The sequence below is a fragment of the Carassius auratus genome, chromosome 40, assembly GCF_003368295.1.
Source record: "Carassius auratus strain Wakin chromosome 40, ASM336829v1, whole genome shotgun sequence".
NCBI lineage: Eukaryota > Metazoa > Chordata > Actinopteri > Cypriniformes > Cyprinidae > Carassius > Carassius auratus.
Window position 1 is genome coordinate 12,367,869 of NC_039282.1, and position 13,976 is coordinate 12,381,844.

The 13,976-nt window shown below is 37.8% G+C and overlaps 1 pseudogene; it reads right to left on the bottom strand.

Moving 5' to 3' along the window:
• LOC113058596 (sister chromatid cohesion protein PDS5 homolog B-like) overlaps window positions 1–13,976 on the bottom strand; it is a 30,836-nt pseudogene that overhangs the window by 863 nt on the left and 15,997 nt on the right.

Consider the following 13,976-nt stretch of genomic DNA (forward strand, 5'->3'; position numbering starts at 1 on the left):
TTATTTGTCATTCATTATTACAAGATAAAGATAAAAAGAAAAAAAATCTAATTTTTTGAACATTTCTGCATTTAAGTAATATTTAAATTGATGATTTTCAAGCTCTTAGCTGAATGAATTTATGACTTTACATCACTCATGGTTATAAGAAAGATTTTTTTAACCTTCATTCAGATTTTTGGAACAGATTTCTACATAGAAATAATATAATTTGAACCATTATTATACTTGAATGGATCATATATATATATATATATATATATATATATATATATATATATATATATATATATATATATATATATATATATATATATATATATATATATTTTTATTTTATTTATTTTTTTTTTTTCACAAAATTAAACATTGTGATGGATGATGACATCAGCGGGTGCGAGTGGAGGGGACTGGGGGAATTGTGCCCAAAGCATCAATCCTTATAAGGGAAAACAACTAACGATTCCAAACACTGTGTCTACACCAGACGCGAACGGCGTGACAAAATACAACAGAACCACTGATCTGGAATACAGATTCATTATATATAGATCAGTCAATAGAACTCAGTATTATCAGTGATGCTGTCTACACTTGAAGCGGCACGGCATGACACCACAAATACCTGACTGTAAACTGCTGCCGCATTCTATTTATGACATGCTGACACTCAATTCAGATGATTTTCAAAGGTCCCTTTGTGGCGTCCAGTGTAGACAGTCTTTAGCTGATGCAGCACGGCGCCACATGACAACTTTCGAGTCTGGAGTAGGGATGGGTACCGAAACCCGGTACTAAAATGGCCCGGGGCTAAATTACGAAAGACCGTAGTATCAGTAAGATCTGACAGTATCAGTTCTGCTTTCGGTACTGGAGGGGAAAAATGTAATGTACTATGTATTTTTGCTTAATAATGTTATTGTGCAAATTTTATCTTACCAAACATTTCTAATTTGCGATATTAAGACGTTTGTCTGTAAAATCTGCAAGATCTCTCAGACAGAGGCTGTCTGTCAGTCACACACACACACACACACACACACACACAACAAGAACGAGCGCGGCGCACGCACACGCATAAGGGGCCGTTCACATATCGCGTCTTTTGCGTGCTCAAGTTCGTTATTTCAAATGTAGGCACGCAGTATGTGCGCTCATAATGAAATCCACGTGGTCCCGACGTGCACGCGCTGTGACGAGCTACTTTTTCCAGGCGCGTCCACACCGCATTGAGTTAAAAACATCTCAACGTTTCAGAATGCCACAAGCGCACTGCAGGTCATGTAACTTCCTCACCTTTTCCGTAACAACGTTGAAAGCTCAGCCAAGATGAAGGAACAGCTGATAGCGTCTTCATGGAGAGAGCAGGTCATAGTTGCTTAGCAAGTGCCCGAAGGCTTTGGTGAAAAAAAATCAGAAAGCGGCGTGCCTAGAGTTTTCCACGCGTTTTTTTAGATGCAATATGTGAACGGCCCCTTACATTACGAAAACTCCTGCTTAATAAAAGATTGACGATGGCGGAGACAGCAAAACATTCCAATGTGTGATTATACTTCACTAGAGTTGATGCAGACAACGCTGGTTGTCATTAGTGCAACAAATGTTTTGCATTTAAGGGCGGAAGCACAAGCAATCTGTTAAAGCTTCTTTAAAAAGTGCATTATGTGCAGACAGAGAAATGCAAAGTTTTCGACTGCCTAACACAACACAAAGTACCGATAAGAATACCGTTAAAGTACCGGACTGTTAAGCAGTATCGGTAAGAGTAGTAATACTGTTAAAACCTTAACGATACCCATCCCTAGTCTGGAGTAGACACGACTTAAGGAGAAATGACTGATGATGATGGTGAAAGATTTACAGATCCTCTGAACCACTGACAAACATATAATCTTAATATGTGGTAAGAGTTTCAGGAGAAAGGAAACTCACTTTAGGTGAAGAGTCCATTGCCTCATCCTCTTCGTCCTCACTCTGCTGGGCTATGCCCATCTCCTCTTCAGACTCCTCTTCCTGGTTGGCAGCAGCTCTTGATCTCCCACCGCTAAAACAGATTGTATGAGTCAGAAAAAACCCATGAAACAGACCTAATCACAAGTATATACTCCAGTCAGCATCAAGGGTAAATGCCAGAAAGCTTTGTACCTGGCTTTCTTAGCTGCTGTCTGTGACTTTGGAGGTCGTCCTCTTCTTTTCTGAGGTGTGGATTCCACAGAATCGCTGGTGGTATCTGCCTCTCCTCTGTGAAAAACCATTTCAAATACACATGTTAAGAATAAAGGGATTGTGGGTATTCAGTAAGTTTAGTACCAGTTCACCTATAAGGTCATATATATGTATGACCTTAATATATATACAAACACACATATACATACACATGAGGAAGAATATTAGGGCATACAGGCAGCCACTCACCTTGGTTTGCGTCCTCTTCTGCCTTTGGGCTTCACCTCCATATTTTCACTGCCTGCATCATCCTCATCATCCTCCTCTTCCTCCAGCTCTTCCTCATTTTCTTCATCTGCAGGTGGAGCAGTCTTCCTTCGACCCCTCCTGCCCTTGCTGGGTGTCTCGTCCTTTGAGGCTGCTGATTTGGGGGGGCCGTCCTCGTCGCCCTTTCTTGGGTGGACTGTTCTGTTCATCTTCGGTCTCCATGCTGGCCTCTGCCATGCTGCCGTCTTCGCCCCACTGGTCCTCGGCATCATCAGTGCTCGTGTTGGCTGCTTTCTTTCGGCCCCGTTTGGGCTTGGACTCCTGGCCCTTGTCATCCTGGTTGGCTGCAGCACCCCGCTTGCGCCCCCTGCTGGGCTTTTCTGTCTCAGATGGGCTCTTCATTGAAATGTCTTCATTCTCACTGTGGTCCACATCAGCAGAGTCCAGCCTGGGTTGAAAAAAGATATTTAGGTTGTTGTCTACTCTTGTATTATATATATATATATATATATATATATATATATATATATATATATATATATATATATATATATATATATATATATATATATATATATATATAAATAATATTGTATTGAAATAGATTAATAAAATTAACAATAAATATAATATATATAAAAAAGAAGTAATTTTTCATTTGTTTGTCTTTGAATATAAGGACACCTATGAGTTTGGCTTTATAAATTAATAAAATAATAAAGAGATTAAAAGTCTTGATGGATGCCATGAGTCATCTCAATGCCATCAAGCAGTACATCCCTGAAAACTGAAATTATTGTGCTTTCGTGACGCTGATCCATGAAACACTCCATTCAAAAGAATTTCAATGACACCTATTTGGAGATAACCATCGCACACCTATCCTCCCTGCTTTCACTCGAGCAGGGATGTTGAAAGGCGGGATGATTACTGAGCACTGTGGCCTCAAAAGAGCCTGTTTAGTCCACAGTAGGAGGCATGACAATATTACAGTCCGAGGAGAGGCAGTGTGTCTCATGTTATTTATAATGCTTGTGTGTTCATGCTCACCACCATTGGTTTAATGGGACATCTGAAACAAATTTATGCTGCTGAATAGATAAAGCTACAAATATGTCGTTTTTTGGGGAGGTGCTATACTACATATTTTCCAAAGCGGCAGACAGATTAGAGTGTGAAAGCCATCTCTAGCCATGACATTGTTTTTCAATATAGCAATATTGAGTCCGGATTGAACATCTCATTCAAGTTGGTTATTACTTTACCCAAATTACTAACCATTCATAAACCTCATGAAAATAATAAATAACTTTATATAACTATTTATAAACTAAAATAAAAAAAAAATCGAGATAAGCAGTATATTTGAACCATAAATTTGCTTAAAAGAACAAAAAAAAAAAAAAGACCTATAAACCATTTTTGTGCAATTTACATGCAAATGTAACTTGAGAAAATTTTCTTGAAACACAGTGTAATCATCCATATACACTACTGTTCGAAAGCTTTTTTTAAATGTTTTTAAAAGATGTCTCCCATGCTCACCAATGCATTTATTTGATAAAAAATACAGTAATATCAAAATTTTTAAATAACTTTTAATATATTTTTAAATGTTAATATTTCCTGTGATGGTAAAGTTGAATTTTCAGCATCATTACTCCATTCTTCAGTGTCACATGATCTTTCAGAAATCATTCTAATATACTGATTTGCTGTGCAAGAAACATTTAATATTATTGTGGAAAACAGTTGTGAAGCAATAAAAAAAAAAGTAGCAGCACTGATCTGAAACTGAAATCTTTTTTTAACTGCGTTTAATGAATAAATGTGTTTAATGTCACATCAAATGAATGAGTCCTTGTTGAATATGATTTTTTATTTAACAGATCTTACTTTTACCTTTAAAATGGTAGTGTATATGAATGAGCTCACATGTACGTGGGTTTGTGACACTAACCGTCCTTTACTGCGGCCAGGGGAGCTGGGGTTTGAGTTACTGCTGGCATTGCTCATGGTCTCCATGCGAGAGAGTTTGGTCTGCAGTTTTCCTGTGGCAGACAAGGGCTTGTTCACGGCTCCCAGCACGTTTGCTGCCTTGGGCTGCAGAGAGAATCAAGCAGTCAATTTCACACTCCTGTTAGACCCAAGAAGGCTAAAAGCACAGAATAGAGGGCAAATACATACCTTTCCTGGGGTAAAGAATGACTTCATCTCAGCCGGCAGATAGTTTTTCGTGTTACTGAAATTCTGAAAGATAACATTTTTTTTTTTTACTTGAACAATTTAATTCAGATGTCAAATCTGCAAATGGAGTTAAAGTTGTGCCTACTGCAGGGCTTCCACACCTACTGACCAATCACTTTCTATGACTTCTGACTAGATCAAGACTTATATTTTATTTTTCTTAAGAAAATTGTATCTACACTACAGACATTATGTATACATAATGATACACAAATAAAAAGCTGCTGTACATGGGAGATATGGGTTCAAATCCAGTCATAATCCTATACAGCCTCTTTCCAGTCCCTTTTTAAGCACAAAAAAAAAAAAACTAAAATAATTCCCTGATATGTCTATAACTGGAAGCCCTGCAGCAGTTCAACAAAGGAAATAGTTAAGCACCTTGTCCGGTTGTGTGAAGTAGCGCGCAGGCAGTACAGGATCTTTAGGTGACTCTAGACTGTATGTGGTACTCTTGGAGATGACGATGTTCATGGCTACATCACACACTGTGTACAATTTCTGCAAGGGGAGAGAGAGAGAAAGAGAGAGATAGAGAATTGAGAAGTGTTTCATCAATTTGTGTGTGATCATTTTCACACAGCAAGATACTAAATAGTCAACTGTTCATAATGCCACTAGAAGACACCAGTAGAACAATAATGTAAATATGAAACAAGGGTCAAAGCATTCCAATGACTCCTCATGTTTATCTTCTAAAAGTTAGGGGTAGGTAAGGTTTTAATATTAAATGTTTTTAAAATAAGCTTGCATTAATATGGTCAATAATACAGTGAAAACAGTGATATTGTGATGCATTTTATTTGTATATATTTTAAAATATAATCTATTTCTGTAAACATTTTGCTGCTTTTTTGTGGAAAAAGAAAGGAGTATGTGAATAGAAAGTTTAAAAGAACAGCATTTATTTTAAATAGAATTGTATAATCTTATAAGATATTTCTGTCACTTTTGATCAATTTAATGCCTTCCTTTCTGAATAAAAAGTACTGATTCATTTTATATAATAGACATGTTGTTAGTTAGAATAACTTTTGAATAACCATATAAGAAAAACAAAACATCACTCTAAAACAAGACGGACCTCATTAATTTTGGGATCATCCGGACACTGTCCATCTTTTGTCTGTTTTATGTTTTCCACCATTTTCCTGATAAATGCATGGCTGTTGTTTTCATTTTTGGCCATTAGGATCTCCAAAACAAACCACAAAGCCCTGAAGGAAAAGGGAAGATATGAGAGAGAAACATCATTCTCAAGATTAAAGGCAGATGGCAGATGGCAGCTCTGGAACACCATTTATCAGTGTTTTCGGCAGCCAGCCAAACATCTAACAAGCTGCACATTTTCTCCACTGTTTATTAAAATTTGACAGGCAACATATTTGTAACAAATATCTAGCTCAAATTACGCATCTGACATTTTCAAAGCATCAACGGACAACCCAATGAAGAGAGAAACATTCTCCAATTAAAGATGGAAGAGCAGCGTAAGGAGTTTGTGTGGACTCACTCTTTGATGTCTTTGAGCTGTTCGATGTCCTGGACTTTCACGTAGTCTGGGTCGTGGACCAAAAGGTGAATTGCATATGGCACCACATACTCCGGCAGGAGCGAGATCAGCTTTTCTGCAGTACACAAATACATGCTTTATTATTAATATCAGTGTTATAAAACCTAGACATATTCCCAGACTCACAATATTTTACAATAGCCAAAGTTTGTCCTGTGGCTCATGAGTATGAATTACGATTGGAATTCATGACGTGCAAAGAATTCATTTATGAGCAACAGATGAAGAAACCAACACAATGGACCGGCGAATCCACTTGACAGGACAGGCATAACAACCGGCTCTTCTGCATAATGATCCTGATGAACCGTTCAACTCAGCAGCTAAAGATTTCAATGTACCAGAAGATGCATGAATATTAACTAAAAAGATCACTATCTAACAGGGAATTTGATTCTGCTTCTGATTCCTAAATGACGCTTTCAATATTTGAAAAATGCATTAAAATGCATTGTGAATCAATATGGAATGGAATTGTGAGTCCTTGAATCAAATCTAAATTAATTGTGAGGTGCCTAAATATTTCCAGTTTTATAATACAGCAGTGGTTAGAGTTAGACATGAGGGTTTTTTTCTTCAGCGATTCATTACACAAAACGACATCTGACAGTCTATATAAGCCGAATGAAAACATGGTGGTAAACGGCACACTTAAAAAACATTTTTTACTACAAAATAAAGAACCTAACATGTATATGAACTGGAGAATCATTTCTTTAATTTATAATGAATTTTAAATTAATTACTAAAAATTCATAGTTTTTAGTCATGTGACTGGGGTGAAGACCTGCAGGGCAAAATCCATGGAACTGCACCACGAGCCTGTCAATTACTGTGCACTGAGAATCATTTTGGAATTAGATTTTGACTCCCTAAATTGAACAGGATTTTTTTGTACAGATTAATAATAAAATAAAATAAAAAATCAACTCAGAAGAGTTACTAATTCAAACAAGACATATGGTTGTTGTTTCATGCGACACAACAAACAACAAACCAGTCAATTAAAGTACTTTTTAATATAAACTAAATATGAACTAGGGATGTCAAATTTCGATTATTTCCATGATCGATCGTCGTTTAAATTAACGATCAATTAATCGATTAATCGTTAACCATAATACTGCAAAATGCGTCTATTGCAGGCACGCAGTCAGCGGTATGACAGGATGTGCAAAAGCCACACACACACACACACACACACACACACACACAAAACGCTTTCTCACTTGAATTAAAGAGGTTTTAGTCTGAATAAAATGCTAGTAGCAGGATTATAAAATGAATAGATGCGATTATGATCATTTGATAAAGTGAAGAGAGCGCGCCATACTTTTGAGGTAATTTTACTTTGTTGACAGTTTCCAATCCCGCACGGAGAACGCTGAACGCGCCTCTTTAAATGGTTTTGTGGTGCTCGTTGTTGTATTTTAAAGCACAATTGCAATGTTTTCAACTGACATTATTGTATAAAATTATCCGAAATGTGGAGCGCGTGTGACTGCGCTGCACATTAAGTGAACTACATCGGCGCTGCTGCACCAAAACACAGTTGCTCACATTAATTTGATCTTGCTGGATTCTGTCCTAGAAATCTGTCCCAGATTTTTAAAAATCCGGCATACAGCGCATTAGATCGTGACAGTGCATGCGTGCAGACGAGGATGAGCGAGCGCGGCTTGGAGGTTATTGCTCATGTCTCATTCGGCACAAATCGAAATGTTTCCATATTCGCAATGTATTTGAATGTTAAACTATTATTTATAATGTAAACTAGGCTTGTACTTAACACGCATTCGCATATAGACGGAAAAGATGATCCTCTTCATATGAGCAAAAACGTCCTTGGCATAACAGCAGAGTGGACCGGTATACTACGGTCTATTTAAACTGAATGCTCCAGGAATGTGTCGGTCACAGCGCCTATCGCTGTTTTGAATCCAGCAATTATTTATTTAGAAATGATAAGATCTGATTATGACAAGTGTGGTATAAAAGCTTTGTTTATTAGAGGAATAATAGGTTAACTGGAAAATGTTACATCGCGACCATGCTTTTGGACCCCATAGTCTTCTTTTACGCGGCTTTGTTCTGGTTTGCCGGTTGGTCACGAATTTCCACAAATTCAGTATATTTAGGCATTGTTTCTTTTCCTAAATCTTCATAGTCTAACCCTCTAATTTCCCAGGTTTATTTTATTATCTTTAGCTTTTAATAACTGTTTTCGCATCTCTTACTGTGGTAAACATGGGAAGGGAAATTAAAGATTTCATGAATTAAGAATTCGTTCGATTTATTAATTTGTTCCCTTATTTCACTTAAATCATGGGTTATTTAGGGAACAAAATTAATGAAACATGGACAATTGCCACATTAATAATTCGTAGGAATGAATTAACAAGTTGTAGGAATGAATAGACTACCTGTCCTGTCACTGTGTCCCGCAGCCCTGCAAAGCGCACGATATAAAACAGTTATCTGATGAAATGATTAGTAACTACATTTCTATTGCATTTAATGTTGAAGAACTTTTATGTTGTTTCTATTTTAATGTAGCCTACTTTAAAGTTTAAATCACATTAAAAGCTTAATTTGTACATTGTGAATGAATGATGATGCTTTTATATATCGTCACTGTCACTCACAGCCGCTCGCACGTGTTGAGTGCGCATGAGCCGCACGCAGCCCAACATTGAATCGGTTAACCGACCATCGATAGCCTTAATCGATTGCATCTCTTATCGACAATTAATCGATCATCGATTAATCGTTGACATCCCTAATATGAACTGTTCTTCATTCCTAGCCCTTGCCTTCCGAGCAGTATTTAGACAGGCTCTTCTTACCGCTGACTGCTGCATGCTGTTTCAGGTATTCCCTGCGCAGGTTGATGTTTTTGACCAGGCACTGGCGGGCATGTGCCCTGCGCTCCTTCACTGGGTCTTTGGCACACAACGTGAACACGGCCAGATATTCCAGTGGTAGACGCAATCTGCACAGACCTTTGTGTAGCTTCTGAGCGAAGGCCTGTCGCACCTGGTAGCACTCGTCCTGAGAAAGACAGGATTCATTAGTTCCTCATGAATAGTTTAGCTTATGCTTTTATTCAATGGCTTACGAAACACTTCAAGGAAACATACTCTAGAGTAGTCTGGGGTTAAATGCCACCATCAGGCTTGTGCAATGGTGTCCAGTCTTTTTTTTTTGGGTTTGAACCTACAACTTTTTGGTTTACTGTATAGGTCATCATTAAATACAAACTGACCCCATTGACTTTTTTAATGCACATTCCTCATCTTATTGTCAAAGATGAATCACTTCCTCTGAAACCATTTTTCTACTGGTGACAGACAACCAAAACTCAATTAAATCAATTAAATATCCGAAAGAGTAACAGGTTTTTGAATGAGGCTACACCTTCTATCTGCAGTAAGAAAGATATTGTTTTCAATGGATTTAATCTGGGGTACTGAAGCGGACTTCTGATTTTATCAGTCAGATAAACTGGACAATGACTGAGCATGACTGGTGACCAGGAAGACAGCGAATCACTACACTACCAGCCTGTTAGTCAAACCAGAGTAACCCATTAAAATGATGTTAAGGGATTTTCTTTTTGCCATTAAGATGAAATATAAGTCCATAAGGCCAATATGGAGTCAGACAAGGAGCCTGGCGATGGGTCTTACGTTGATGACAAGGGCGCAGAGCTGGTACTGCTCCAGGGTGATGATCTCATGGTAGCACGGCTCCTGAGCGAGACGAAGTATGGCACAGCCGGCTGCCAGCCGCAGACGAGACATGTCCGGCTTACTGTAATCACAGAAAATCAGCACATGAAATCACTCCCATATTACAGACAGATAAATACAATAAAAATGTGCCATGTATGCAATCATTTTACAGTATAAGGGGTTCATTAATTTATTTGGGCATTGAGTTTTCTATTTAATTATAATAACAATATGACAAAAGAATGCTGAAACTTTTTTTTTACCAGTTTCCACAAAAAAATTATGTAATATTAAGCAGCACAACTTTATCACTAAATCAGCATATCACAATGATTTCTGAAAGACCATGTTGTCACTAAAGACTTGAGTTCTGGCTGCTGACAATCCAGGGAATAAACTAGACAGTAAAATATATTAAATTAGAAAACAGTGGTTTTAAATTGTAAAACTATTTCACAATATTACTATAATTACTGGATTTCAATCAAATAAATGCAGCCTTGGTGAGCATAAAGACTCCTTTCAAAAACAGCATTTTGTTTACAGACCTTCAACTACTGAACAGTATATTTGTCAAAAGTGTTGGAAATGTCACTCACCCCATCTTGCCCTGCTCCGTCAGGTCACCGTCGCTGCTCAGGATAGCCGTCAGCATTCTCAGAGTGGAGTTGCCAGATTTACTCTGGTTGTTCTTCACACCGAGCAGCCATCTGACCATCAGTTTCAGACCCTGAATCTGAGACACACAGAGACACAGAAACACTGAACATACTTCACTCCTCGGTATCATCTCCTGTGAGTGCAAGCTGAGGTGCCATCTATTTACAATGTAAAGGAGAGAAAAAAAAAGAACCCATCTATCCATTTCTGTTGGGAATCTATGCAATACTGGCTGAGAAGTGAATCACTGGTACTTTCTTCAATATAAAAATGAATAATAAATGGCAAGTCAAATCATAGCTTAGTCTTACCTTAGCCAATGTTTCAGGAGAGACTTCATCATCCGGAACCCACAGCTTGGTGGTTTTCTTGCCAGGAATCTTTGCAGCAAACAGAAAATCTAGATCAGTATCAAATGCCTCAAAACCAGAGAGTGTGGAGGATCCTTTATTGCTTGGTCTGAAGTTTGCTAACAAGGTTACCAGTAAAAAATAAACACTTTATGTTACAAAAGTGACGTGTCGCACGTCTATGTGAATTAAAGCACACAACTTGCTTTAAAACCACTGCAAAATGAAAATAAAGCTATGCCCACAAGGTCAATCAACTGAGATAAATAAAAAGGATCTCTTCTTTTTTCCTCACCCATTTACTCTTATAATTATATACTGGGTTGATTTAAGCCTTAAGCAAGCACATCCCCATGAAATCACATTAATTCAATAAGTCTAAATTAGTTAATGCTAGAGGCAAATAAACAACATGCATATTTAATGCTGTTCTCTAGATCAGCTATGATTTCTATTATCATGATTAATGATTTAAATGTCTAATGGTTTTTGCTATTTTATTATTATTATTTTTTTAATACAGCTTTTTAAAAAGCCTTTAAGGCTTCATAAAAAATAATACATTAATATTTAATACATTTTTAAATATAGGCTTTTTTATTGACATTATAATATTGGAATATACTGCTTTTACTACTGGAACTGAACATGTTATATTAGAACAGTAATATATATTTTTTTTTAAATCTTATTTATAAACACATCATTTAGGCACATCCTGTATCAGCTAAAAATACACAAATAAAAAAAAAAGAAAAAAAAAAGAAAAGAAAAAAGACACCATTGTGTTCACAATGCACATTAAGTACATCATGCACACTTGCGCAATTCAGAGTAATTTTGATTGCCGCATAATGCACTACTTCACCAGAAGGCAAAACATAAAAATGCATTTTAACAAAGTGCATCACATTGATTGCTTTGTCTTCTCATTGACTACGTTTACATGCAGCCAATAACCCATTTTTAAAAACCGGGATATTATACCTGGGGAACCCCTTTTCTAACCCGAATATTTGGTCTTGTAAACGCGTTTCGGCATATCCCCATCAAAATGTGTGTTCTGCGCATGTTCTATTCGCAAGGAATCTTGGTCTTTTGAGTCTTTGGATACAGGAAGAAGAATCGGAAATTACGCATATAGTGACCTTAACCCGACCATAACCCGAATTTTAACAGCTTGTAAACGTAGTCATTGTAATGATCAATGCTATCACTAACCCGGTCGTTCATTAGCAGGTCTTTAACGATGAAATTGGCCACCAAAGATTTGAGCGGCGCTGCAAACTGTTCTGGGGCCAGCATGGCCAGGTGTCCCAGCGTCGTTAAAGGGGTGATGAGCTGTTCCATGTTGTCTGTGTCTAGACTCTTATGCAAAGGCTGTGGCAAATAGAAATCAATTGGTTAGAATTCCAGAGCTCCAGAGAAAGTTTTAAAGTGTGTATGTGAAGTTTTCTGTGGCGAAAGGAAAGTTCAATTCAGAAGCACAGAAAAATGATAAAAACATGATTACAGATCTTACCTCAAATATCTGTGCAAAGTGTGTGTCTCTGTTGGCAAACATTGCATGGATGCAATGGATGGCATATTTGGCCTGGCGAGGTGGACCCTTCTTTGCTTTGTGCTGTAGTACTGATAAAAGGACTCTAGGGGGCAAAACAAAGTCAAATAAGCAGGAGTGAATGGCACCATCCAACTTTATGGATGACTGTACAGCACAACAGAAATTAGTTTTGCCTAAAAGTGACAGAACATCTCAGAAATCAAGAAATACAAAACAATTCTTCAATTAACATAAGCATGTTTGAAAACATTTAAATTGATGGAGCAAATCAAGCAGCGTTTCTCCTCTTGAATAAAGCCCAGATGTGCTTTTCTGATCAGTGCGGGCCATGAGACGGACTCAAACTTACGATTTGATGTGTGGGAAGCTCTCCTCCAATTTGCTGCCGGTGTTTTTAAAGATCTGCAGTGCAGCTTCTGCAACCTTCTCATCATCCATTTTCAGACAGCCAAGCAAAGACTCGAAGGTCTCAGCAGAGTGGAATGACACAGGGTGGGTGAAGGACAGGACCTGAGGAGTGTAAAGACACATACATCAAACTTATGATAAAAAAGGTTACTTTGTAATTTTACATATTTGTAATAGGGCTGAGCGATACAGTTTGTTGTCAGTTTATTGGGCTAAGATCCCTAAAAAAAAACAAAAAACAATCTGTTTCTCAAATCTGTTTAATGGCATCCCTGACTTAAACTTCAGTAATGAAAATGCCATAGCACTGGTAAGTTTGACTCATTTCCAACATGGACACAATCCATTGTTTTTAACACATCTAAAGACTTCTTCACCTTCAGCAGCTCCAGGCCAGCTCTGATTGCTTGCTCGGTCGGGACTCCTTCATCTTCATCATCGGCAGTTCCTTCTATAGATTTGTTTACCTGTTTGATAAGTGCACTGCAGAGAGAGAGGAAGGAGTGAGACGGTGTGTATAAATGATAGTACATTTACTACCGGTATTTAAAAGTCTTAATGTACCTGATGGATTCTGTGTCGATATGAACAGGCGCTATCCTCTCCAATAAAAACTTCACCATCTCTAGGAAAGGATTGCTGGGCTGTTTGGGGCTGCCCAGTTTTTTGGTGATTTCTTTCTGTGAGGTGTAAACACAGCCACTAACTTCAAATGCTACGGTAAAAACATGAGTATCCTGTGAGGTGAAGCAATATGGTACTTACCACACAGACTTCGGCCTGTTTGCATGAACAGGATGGGCTCACAAGAGTCTCCAGTTGCTTTCTGACCTTCTCGTCCTCCTCAAGAACCTGAGCGAGCTTCTTCACAAAGTCTTGCGTCTTGCCCGGGTCTGGCAGGTTTCCTTCAACGCAAAGATGAAGAGATGTTTCCCTCTCGGTGAATGTTTCATGATACTACTACAAAATAGGCAGATTGCACTCGATTGGAGAATCGTTTTAATAAC